This window comes from Pseudophryne corroboree, chromosome 9, assembly GCF_028390025.1.
Source record: "Pseudophryne corroboree isolate aPseCor3 chromosome 9, aPseCor3.hap2, whole genome shotgun sequence".
NCBI lineage: Eukaryota > Metazoa > Chordata > Amphibia > Anura > Myobatrachidae > Pseudophryne > Pseudophryne corroboree.
In genome coordinates, this window is record NC_086452.1 from 356016910 (window position 1) to 356029404 (window position 12495).

General features: G+C 46.2%; 1 protein-coding gene across 1 annotated transcript in view; it reads left to right on the forward strand.

Moving 5' to 3' along the window:
• Positions 1–12495, forward strand: part of IPPK (inositol-pentakisphosphate 2-kinase) — a 144721-nt gene that overhangs the window by 33347 nt on the left and 98879 nt on the right. The window lies entirely within an intron of this gene.

Consider the following 12495-nt stretch of genomic DNA (forward strand, 5'->3'; position numbering starts at 1 on the left):
AGTAAATTGCACTAGCCAACTTGTAAATGAGAGGAACTTATTTCAGCCCCTTACCCACTGCTGTCATTGAATGCTTCCTGCTCAGTTTTCTTATGCCCAGCCCCATCCAGACTGCACTAACTGCATAATAGCTTGTGTTTTACTGGCTACAGTGTTTTACATTCATTTAATGGTGCTGCATATCGGCAGCTTTTTTCAACTGCTAGTTAAAATACATATTTTCTACATGTTTCGTTAGTGCTGGGATAGTCACGCCTATGTTGCAGTATTATACCCCTTTTCCACTTACGAGCACGGGTCGCAGCCGGCAGCCTGACACTGGAGCTGCCCCCTGCTGCGACCCGTGCTCGGCCCCTTTCCCATCAGCAGTCACAACCCGGCATATGCCGGGTTGGTGACGCTTCTAGTGACGCGGCAGGGGCGGCGCAGGGAGATCACATGATCTCCCAGCGCCGCCCTTCCATACAGTGTAAATGGGAGCCGTGTCGCATCGACACGGCTTCCGTTTACACTACAACCCTACCCGGATCAGTCCCGTGTCCTACCCAGGTAAATAGCCGGGTAGGATTCACGGGTCACTTGATCCGGGTTTACCCTTTCCCACTTGCAAAAAACACGGGTAAATGCGCGCCCCCGTGCATTTACCCGTGTTTTTTGAGCTAGTGGAAAAGGGGTATTAGTTAGTCAGTTCATATCACTGAAGTCTATAGGATTGCCCTTTTCTGACACCAGATTTATTTATTTTTTATTATTTTTGTTATTACTATATTAGGGGAAATAAAGGCTATAATCCAGACCTAAAGAAATGAATGTAAAATATCCTAGTCCACTGCTGAATACAGTGTCGTATGCCGCTAGGTGCCAATTCAATTAGCGGTGATGTGCGCATTGTGCATGTTCAACAGCACATCTCTTCCTATTATGGGAAACTTAACTTTGCTAATTTTTTTGGACATCTCCATGTGGTGTGAGGCGAAACCAGTGATGTTCTGTTCCGGACTGTCACATCACAGCTGAGCTGAATAGATTCGCTCCGTTAGCGTGTAAAAGCAGAGTTTTCCATAGGCAACAAAAAGCCTATGAAAACTCTTGTAATAGGATATTAGAATCAGAAAGTGAGAGATTTTGTGAGTTCTCATGTGTGTTTTTTTTTTTTTTTTTAAAGTGCAATCCCTTACATGGCAAAATCAACTTGGTTTTGACATGTAAATGATTGGCGCTTTAAAAAATAAATAAATAAACACAGGAGAACTCTCACAAAATGTCTCCCTTTCTGAATCTCAAGGTACATAAACACGGTGCGATGTGTGCTTAAGATTTAGACTTTATAGTCAAAATCGTAAGACTAGTTAGCACATATTGCACCGTGTCTATACAGCTTGCGATACTGATGCGCACTCCCGTGGGGTTGGTGTCGCAAGAAAAAATAGACTGTGCTGGCAAGGCAAATTTAACTATATTGTGTACTATCTAGTTTTGTAGTATAGTCAAAATCGCAAGTAAATATAGTAAAAATTTATAGTTCTGGGCTCTGGGGAGTTCAAGGGAAATTGCATAGTCAAAATTGGCACTTAGTCAAAATCTGTGTGTGTGTGTGTATACACATTTACACCCTACTTCATCCCCCCCCCCCTCCCCCCCACAGTGTTTTCTGAACATTTTGCAGGAATATATCAATAGCATCAGAAGTTTCAAAGGGTACATCTAATAGATGTTGGATAAGATGTAATAGTAGTTATTCGCAGTGTTTTACTAATGCCTAAAATGCTACTCCCAAGTTGGTGCTGTAGGAACATCCATAGTGATTGTTACACACCAGGCTAGAGAGAGTGCAAGTTCTCACAGCCGCTGTGTTACTGTGCAACAAGGAAGTGGCATCTTGTTTCCTTATTCAGTATAGATTTTTGTGATTTTGCTCTCTGGGTTTATCAACCCTTCGGTTTTAATATTGCAGTATCTTAAAGTGAGATTAAACTATAGCTGGCTGTGATACGTGATATTTTTTTTTCCAGATGTGATTACTATGGGGGAGTTAATGCATTTGCTGTATTCTTGTAGCTTCTAGCAGAGAACAGTATTACTTCTTGTAAATCATCTGTATTATTTGTGTGTTGTACACTTGCAGTGCCAGATCTGCGTGCGGGTTTCTGCTTCTGCAACATGTATTCTACTTACACGGCAGCTTTCTGACATTCTGCTGAGTAAGGTTGATGCATTTGGACAGGACATGTTAAGCCCTGTGTGGGTACTTGGACAGAGACCTAAAAACTGTTGGCTGCAATGTTTACTGGCCTTTCTCTATCGTCCTAGTGGATGCTGGGGTTCCTGAAAGGACCATGGGGAATAGCGGCTCCGCAGGAGACAGGGCACAAAAAGTAAAGCTTTTCCGATCAGGTGGTGTGCACTGGCTCCTCCCCCTATGACTCTCCTCCAGACTCCAGTTAGATTTTTGTGCCCGGCCGAGAAGGGTGCAATCTAGGTGGCTCTCCTAAAGAGCTGCTTAGAGAAAGTTTAGCTAGGTTTTTTATGTTACAGTGATTCCTGCTGGCAACAGGATCACTGCAGCGAGGGACTGAGGGGAGAAGGAGTCAACTCACCTGCGTGCAGGATGGATTGGCTTCTTGGCTACTGGACATCAAGCTCCAGAGGGACGATCACAGGTACAGCCTGGATGGTCACCGGAGCCGCGCCGCCGGCCCCCTTGCAGATGCTGAAGACAGAAGAGGTCCAGAATCGGCGGCTGAAGACTCCTGCAGTCTTCTAAAGGTAGCGCACAGCACTGCAGCTGTGCGCCATTTTCCTCTCAGCACACTTCACACGGCAGTCACTGAGGGTGCAGGGCGCTGGGAGGGGGGCGCCCTGGGAGGCAAAATGAGTACCTATAAAGGCTAAAAATACCTCACATATAGCCCTAGAGGCTATATGGAGATATTTAACCCCTGCCTGATTTCTCAAAATAGCGGGAGACGAGCCCGCCGGAAAAGGGGCGGGGCCTATCTCCTCAGCACACGGCGCCATTTCCTCTCACAGCTCCGCTGGTCAGGACGGCTCCCAGGTCTCTCCCCTGCACTGCACTACAGAAACAGGGTAAAACAGAGAGGGGGGGCAAATTTATGGCGATATTTTTATATAACAAAGCAGCTATAGGGGAGCACTTATTATAAGGCTATCCCTGATATATATATAGCGCTTTTGGTGTGTGCTGGCAAACTCTCCCTCTGTCTCCCCAAAGGGCTAGTGGGTCCTGTCTTCATTAGGAGCATTCCCTGTGTGTCTGCTGTGTGTCGGTACGTGTGTGTCGACATGTATGAGGACGATATTGGTGTGGAGGCGGAGCAATTGCCAAATATGGGGATGTCACCTCCTAGGGGGTCGACACCAGAATGGATGCCTTTATTTATGGAACTACGGGATAGTGTCAACACGCTAAAGCAGTCGTTTGACGACATGAGACGGCCGGACAATCAATTAGTGCCTGTCCAGGCGACTCAAACACCGTCAGGGGCTGTGAAACGCCCTTTGCCTCAGTCGGTCGACACAGACCCAGACACAGGCGATGACTCCAGTGGTGACGGTGACGAATCAACCGTATTTTCCAGTAGGGCCACACGTTATATGATTTTGGCAATGAAGGAGGCGTTACATTTAGCTGATACTACAGGTACCACTAAACAGGGTATTATGTGGGGTATGAAAAAACTACCTATAGTTTTTCCTGAATCAGAAGAACTAAATGACGTGTGTAATGAAGCGTGGGTTGCCCCTGATAAAAAGCTGATAATTTCAAAGAAATTATTGGCATTATACCCTTTCCCGCCAGAGGTTAGGGAGCGCTGGGAAACACCTCCTAGGGTGGACAAGGCGCTAACACGCTTATCTAAACAAGTGGCGTTACCCTCTCCTGAGACGGCCGCACTTAAAGATCCATCAGATAGGAGGATGGAAAATATCCAAAAAAGTATATACACACATGCAGGTGTTATACTACGACCAGCTGTAGCAACTGCCTGGATGGGCAGTGCGGGGGTAGTTTGGTCAGAATCCCTGATTGAAAATATTGATACCCTGGACAGGGACAATATTTTACTGTCGTTAGAACAAATAAAGGATGCATTTCTTTATATGCGTGATGCACAGAGGGATATATGCACACTGGCATCACGGGTAAGTGCTATGTCCATTTCGGCCAGAAGAGCTTTATGGACGCGACAGTGGACAGGCGATGCGGATTCAAAACGGCATATGGAAGTTTTGCCGTATAAGGGGGAGGAGTTATTTGGAGTCGGTCTATCAGATTTGGTGGCCACGGCTACAGCCGGGAAATCCACCTTTCTACCTCAAGTCACTCCCCAACAGAAAAAGGCACCGACTTTTCAACCGCAGCCCTTTCGTTCCTTTAAAAATAAGAGAGCAAAGGGCTATTCATATTTGCCACGAGGCAAAGGTCGAGGGAAGAGACAGCAACACGCAGCTCCTTCCCAGGATCAGAAGCCCTCCCCGGCTTCTACAAAAGCCTCAGCATGACGCTGGGGCTTCTCAAGCGGACTCGGGGACGGTGGGCGGTCGTCTCAAAAATTACAGCGCGCAGTGGGCTCACTCGCAAGTAGATCCCTGGATCCTGCAGATAATATCTCAGGGATACAGGTTGGAATTAGAGACAGATCCACCTCGCCGTTTCCTGAGGTCTGCTTTACCAACGTCCCCCTCCGAAAGGGAGACGGTGTTGGAAGCCATTCACAAGCTGTACTCTCAGCAGGTGATAGTCAAGGTACCTCTTCTGCAACAAGGGAAGGGGTATTATTCCACTCTTTTTGTGGTACCGAAGCCGGATGGCTCGGTAAGGCCTATTCTAAATCTGAAGTCCTTGAACCTGTACATAAAGAAGTTCAAGTTCAAAATGGAGTCACTCAGAGCAGTGATAGCGAACCTGGAAGAGGGGGACTTTATGGTATCCTTGGACATCAAGGATGCGTATCTCCACGTTCCAATTTACCCCTCACACCAGGGGTACCTCAGGTTCGTTGTACAAAACTGTCACTATCAGTTTCAGACGCTGCCGTTCGGATTGTCCACGGCACCTCGGATCTTTACAAAGGTAATGGCCGAGATGATGATTCTTCTTCGAAGAAAAGGCGTATTAATTATCCCATACTTGGACGATCTCCTAATAAGGGCGAGGTCCAGAGAACAGCTAGAGATGGGATTAGCACTGTCTCAAGAAGTGCTAAAACAGCACGGGTGGATTCTGAATATTCCAAAATCCCAGTTAATGCCGACAACTCGTCTGCTGTTCCTAGGGATGATTCTGGACACGGTTCAGAAAAAGGTTTTTCTCCCGGAGGAAAAAGCCAAGGAGTTATCCGAGCTTGTCAGGAACCTCCTAAAACCAGGAAAGGTGTCTGTACATCAATGCACAAGAGTCCTGGGAAAAATGGTGGCTTCTTACGAAGCGATTCCATTCGGCAGATTCCACGCAAGAATTTTCCAAAGGGATCTGTTGGACAAATGGTCAGGGTCGCATCTTCAGATGCACCTACGGATAACCCTGTCTCCAAGGACAAGGGTGTCTCTTCTGTGGTGGTTGCAGAGTGCTCATCTATTGGAGGGCCGCAGATTCGGCATACAGGATTGGATCCTGGTGACCACGGACGCCAGCCTGAGAGGCTGGGGAGCAGTCACACAAGGAAGAAACTTCCAGGGAGTATGGACGAGCCTGGAAACGTCTCTTCACATAAACATTCTGGAACTAAGAGCAATATACAATGCTCTAAACCAGGCAGAACCTCTGCTTCAGGGAAAACCGGTATTGATCCAGTCGGACAACATCACGGCAGTCGCCCATGTGAACAGACAGGGCGGCACAAGAAGCAGGAGGGCAATGGCAGAAGCTGCAAGGATTCTTCGCTGGGCAGAGAATCATGTGATAGCACTGTCAGCAGTGTTCATCCCGGGAGTGGACAACTGGGAAGCAGACTTCCTCAGCAGACACGATCTTCACCCGGGAGAGTGGGGACTTCATCCAGAAGTCTTCCACATGCTGGTAACCCGTTGGGAAAGACCAATGGTGGACATGATGGCGTCTCGCCTCAACAAAAAACAGGTATTGCGCCAGGTCAAGAGATCCGCAGGCAATAGCTGTGGACGCGCTGGTAACGCCGTGGGTGTACCAGTCGGTGTATGTGTTTCCTCCTCTGCCTCTCATACCAAAAGTATTGAGAATTATACGGCAAAGAGGCGTAAGAACGATACTAGTGGTTCCGGATTGGCCAAGGAGGACTTGGTACCCGGAACTTCAAGAGATGATCACGGAAGATCCGTGGCCTCTACCTCTAAGGAGGGACTTGCTTCAGCAGGGTCCCTGTCTGTTTCAAGACTTACCGCGGCTGCGTTTGACGGCATGGCGGTTGAACGCCGGATCCTAAAGGAAAGAGGCATGCCGGAAGAAGTCATTCCTACTTTGATTAAAGCAAGGAAGGAAGTAACCGTGCAACATTATCACCGAATTTGGCGAAAATATGTTGCGTGGTGCGAAGATCGGAATGCTCCGACGGAGGAATTTCAACTGGGTCGATTCCTACATTTCCTGCAATCAGGATTGTCAATGGGTCTCAAATTGGGATCTATTAAGGTTCAAATTTCGGCCCTGTCGATTTTCTTTCAAAAAGAATTGGCTTCAGTCCCTGAAGTCCAGACCTTTGTTAAGGGAGTGCTGCATATACAGCCTCCTGTGGTGCCTCCAGTGGCACCGTGGGATCTAAATGTGGTTTTGGACTTCCTAAAATCTCATTGGTTTGAACCACTAAAAAAGGTGGATTTGAAATATCTCACATGGAAAGTGACCATGCTTCTAGCCCTGGCTTCTGCCAGGAGAGTGTCAGAATTGGCAGCTTTATCTTACAAAAGCCCATATCTGATTTTCCATTCGGACAGGGCAGAACTGCGGACTCGTCCGCATTTTCTCCCTAAGGTGGTGTCAGCATTTCATCTGAACCAGCCTATTGTAGTGCCTGCGGCTACAAGTGACTTGGAGGACTCCAAGTTACTGGACGTTGTCAGAGCATTAAAAATATATATTGCAAGGACAGCTGGAGTCAGAAAATCTGACTCGTTGTTTATATTGTATGCACCCAACAAGATGGGTGCTCCTGCGTCTAAACAGACGATTGCTCGTTGGATCTGTAGCACAATCCAACTTGCACATTCTGTGGCAGGCTTGCCACAGCCTAAATCTGTAAAGGCCCACTCCACAAGGAAGGTGGGCTCATCTTGGGCGGCTGCCCGAGGGGTCTCGGCATTACAACTTTGCCGAGCAGCTACGTGGTCAGGGGAGAACACGTTTGTAAAATTTTACAAATTTGATACTCTGGCTAAGGAGGACCTGGAGTTCTCTCATTCGGTGCTGCAGAGTCATCCGCACTCTCCCGCCCGTTTGGGAGCTTTGGTATAATCCCCATGGTCCTTTCAGGAACCCCAGCATCCACTAGGACGATAGAGAAAATAAGATTTTACTTACCGATAAATCTATTTCTCGGAGTCCGTAGTGGATGCTGGGCGCCCATCCCAAGTGCGGATTATCTGCATAAGTTGTACATAGTTATTGTTAACTAATTCGGGTTATTGTTGAAGGAAGCCATCTTTCAGAGGCTCCGCTGTTATCATACTGTTAACTGGGTTTAGATCACAAGTTGTACGGTGTGATTGGTGTGGCTGGTATGAGTCTTACCCGGGATTCAAAATCCTCCCTTATTGTGTACGCTCGTCCGGGCACAGTACCTAACTGGAGTCTGGAGGAGGGTCATAGGGGGAGGAGCCAGTGCACACCACCTGATCGGAAAAGCTTTACTTTTTGTGCCCTGTCTCCTGCGGAGCCGCTATTCCCCATGGTCCTTTCAGGAACCCCAGCATCCACTACGGACTCCGAGAAATAGATTTATCGGTAAGTAAAATCTTATTTTTACAGTAAGGCTGATAGATCACAGACATAGAGTACTTCTGGAATAGTACATATGGTTCAAATCATATGTACTATTACAAATACACGTTTCAGATTCTTACTCTGAACCACAGGCCTATATAGACCGAATGAAAATTGCTCTAGTGCTAGTATAGAGGATTATAACCTATATCTTCACTGCTGTAAAGTGGTATGCATGTTCTAGTTGTCATCTCTCAACCACTCGCTGTACTCTACTAACTACAGTACAATAAAGCTGGCTACACACCTATGCAATTACCATGACAATCGCATGATATCGGCTGATCACGACTGACTAATTGCATAGGAGTATTGGCTGATAAGCCACTATAAACGCTACTGCAATGGTTGCATCTTCTCTGCTGCTTAAAAATGAAGATGCCCAACCTACCGAGCACTTTGTAAAACATACTCTGTGCTAGAAATAGCTCAATGGGTAAGGCAGGTATTCCCAACCTCGGTCCTACAGGCACACAATCCAGGTTTTAGTGATATCCAGGCTTGAGCACAGGTGACTTAATTAGTACCTCAGGCATTTTGTTATAACCATGTGTGGTGAAGCCTGGATATCACAAAAATCTGCACTGTCCGTATGCCTTGAGGGTGGAAGTGACTGGGGTAAAGCGTTCACACTGCTCATGTAATCACTCGGCGGATTGGATCTGATCTTCATAGTGTATACCAGGCTTTACCATCTCTGGTATGGTGAAAGGTGTCTGTACGTACAGTGCCATTGACCTGGGCTGTTGAGGTAGGGGGGTTGGGGTGGACACAAGGAGGACTGAACCCTCAGTCATAGGTGGGAGTTCAGTTCTGTTGGCTGCTGGACATCGCTGCACATGTTCTGCGTGACCTCATGATATCATGTATGCTGCTCCTCAATGAACAAAAAAATTATTCTTGCACTGGCCATCTCCAGTGCAACAAAGCTACAGCCAGCAATTGCTACACTAGAATTTCTATGTCCAGCTTACCCAGATTCCTCTAGTCCACAGGTTCTCAAACTCGGTCCTCGGGACCCCACACAGTGCATGTTTTGCAGGTCTCCTCACAGAATCACAAGTGAAATAATTAGCTCCACCTGTGGACGTTTTAAAATGTGTCAGTGAGTAATTAATACACCTGTGCACCTGCTGGGTTACCTGCAAAACATGCACTGTGTGGGGTCCTGAGGACCGACTTTGAGAACCACTGCTCTAGGCTTATCAGATGAACCTAAGCATTTGCCTATACCCAGGGCTGGCTTTTGTCCAAACCTTTCTGTACTAGAAGCTTTCATAATATTAGCAGAAATGCTTTTCCTGTGCAAATGGGAATTGTCCCTGAAATGCAGTTAGCAGCGGTTACCGTGGCTACAGTGTGTGGGGTCACAGTCTGGGTGTGGCCGAGTCCAGTGGTGAGCGAAGTGGGCTGGTCACAAACCACTTTGTTTTTTCTCATAATATGAATGTAGGAATTATATTGGCTATAGTGAAATCCATGCTGAAATAACTCCCGAGTTCCCCCACGTGGGCTATACCACCAAATCAGTCGTATGCAAGAGATGAACTTGTTTTATGACAGACTTGTAGATTCTCCGTGTTGTGTTCTTAAATGTATAATTCATGAATGGTAAATGTGCACAAACCATATAATTGCTTTATTATCTGACTTGCACTAGACAAGACATACACCCTCATTAGCTACTAATATATTCTAAAGATCTGCAGAGTTGATTAGTACTCTTAAGCTGGGTACATCCACACCTATACAATCGTCAGCCCGTTCACCCGCTGTCGGGATTGTATAGGTATGTACCCAGCTTAAATGAAGCTGACACAGTTTTGGCATGTACTAAAACTTTTTGTATTGCTGTTACTTACTGTAAATAACCATTCCTGCCGACGTGATAATGAGATAAAGCATGGAGACAGTACAAAATGAGTGTATGACCTCATCCACACTTACAGTAATGCATTATTTGAAAACTGCGTTGAGTGCTTTGTATTAAGGCAAAAATGTGAAAGTTAATAAACCAATCTCACAGCAGATTTCAGATATTCTGCAATGTTTCTAACTGTATGTCACTAGTCATCTTACAATCTTAGTTATTGATTCTGTGCAAGGGGTCAAATTCTGTGTCTTGCGGATATAACCCCTGTTATTGGCTCATTGCTTAACTGCACATTCCAGTGGCTGATATGATTGTGAGCCTTGTATACAGTAATACAAACACATTGGCAGTTGTGATTGACTGACTCACAAATCTGATACAAGATTCTACTTATTGCAGATGAAATTCTGGAAGTACTGTACAAAAGACAAATTGTTAAAGTATCTGATCTTCTGCAGCTAGACCTGCTCTTTAACATTCCTATTTTCTTTCTTATACTTCGATAAAAACAAGGATTTTTCTTTTAAGAATAGTTTGTGTGTGTGTGTGTGTGTGTGTGTGTGTGTGTGTGATCTGCATGAATATTCCATCCTTAAAACATTAAATCTACATTACTGCGTCTCTTGCGTAGTGTATGTTATCTGTGTACTGTTTTTTTTGTTTTTTTTTGCTTCAATAAGAACAGTTGTTAAAAAAAAAAAAAAAAAAAAAAAAGATCCAGTTATTGAACCTTTTAATGGGTGTTAACCTTCTTAGTATCCCATGTTTTCCTTATTCCGAACCATCTTCAAAACATGTCGCTCGTTTCCAAAAACACCAGTTAAGGTGAAAATAAGAATTTACTTACCGATAATTCTATTTCTCATAGTCCGTAGTGGATGCTGGGGACTCCGAAAGGACCATGGGGAATAGCGGCTCCGCAGGAGACTGGGCACAAAAGTAAAAGCTTTTGGACTACCTGGTGTGCACTGGCTCCTCCCCCTATGACCCTCCTCCAAGCCTCAGTTAGGATACTGTGCCCGGACGAGCGTACACAATAAGGAAGGATTTTGAATCCCGGGTAAGACTCATACCAGCCACACCAATCACACCGTACAACTTGTGATCTGAACCCAGTTAACAGCATGATAACAGAGGAGCCTCTGAAAAGATGGCTCACAACAATAATAACCCGATTTTTGTAACAATAACTATGTACAAGTATTGCAGACAATCCGCACTTGGGATGGGCGCCCAGCATCCACTACGGACTATGAGAAATAGAATTATCGGTAAGTAAATTCTTATTTTCTCTGACGTCCTAGTGGATGCTGGGGACTCCGAAAGGACCATGGGGATTATACCAAAGCTCCCAAACGGGCGGGAGAATGCGGATGACTCTGCAGCACCGAATGAGAGAACTCCAGGTCCTCCTCAGCCAGGGTATCAAATTTGTAGAATTTAGCAAACGTGTTTGCCCCTGACCAAGTAGCTGCTCGGCAAAGTTGTAAAGCCGAGACCCCTCGGGCAGCCGCCCAAGATGAGCCCACTTTCCGTGTGGAATGGGCTTTTACAGATTTTGGCTGTGGCAGGCCTGCCACAGAATGTGCAAGCTGAATTGTACTACAAATCCAACGAGCAATAGTCTGCTTAGAAGCAGGAGCACCCAGCTTGTTGGGTGCATACAGGATAAACAGCGAGTCAGATTTTCTGACTCCAGCCGTCCTGGAAACATATATTTTCAGGGCCCTGACTACGTCCAGCAACTTGGAATCCTCCAAGTCCCTAGTAGCCGCAGGTACCACAATAGGCTGGTTTAAGTGAAACGCTGAAACCACCTTAGGGAGAAATTGAGGACGAGTCCTCAATTCTGCCCTGTCCGTATGAAAAATTAGGTAAGGGCTTTTATAGGATAAAGCCGCCAATTCTGAGACACGCCTGGCTGAAGCCAGGGCTAACAGCATTACCACTTTCCATGTGAGATATTTTAAGTCCACAGTGGTGAGTGGTTCAAACCAATGTGATTTTAGGAACCCCAAAACTACATTGAGATCCCAAGGTGCCACTGGAGGCACAAAAGGAGGCTGTATATGCAGTACCCCCTTGACAAACGTCTGAACTTCAGGAACTGAAGCTAGTTCTTTTTGGAAGAATATTGACAGGGCCGAAATTTGAACCTTAATGGACCCTAATTTTAGGCCCATAGACAGTCCTGTTTGCAGGAAACGACCCAGTTGAAATTCCTCTGTAGGGGCCTTCCTGGCCTCACACCACGCAACATATTTACGCCAAATACGGTGATAATGTTGCACGGTTACATCCTTCCTGGCTTTGATCAGGGTAGGGATGACTTCATCCGGAATGCCTTTTTCCTTCAGGATCCGGCGTTCAACCGCCATGCCGTCAAACGCAGCCGCGGTAAGTCTTGGAACAGACATGGTCCCTGCTGGAGCAGGTCCTTTCTTAGAGGTAGAGGCCACGGGTCTTCCGTGAGCATCTCTTGAAGTTCCGGGTACCAAGTCCTTCTTGGCCAATCCGGAGACACGAGTATAGTCCTTACTCCTCTCCTTCTTATGATGGGTATGAGAGGCAGAGGAGGGAACACATACACTGACTGGTACACCCACAGTGTTACCAGAGCGTCCACAGCTATTGCCTGAGGGTCCCT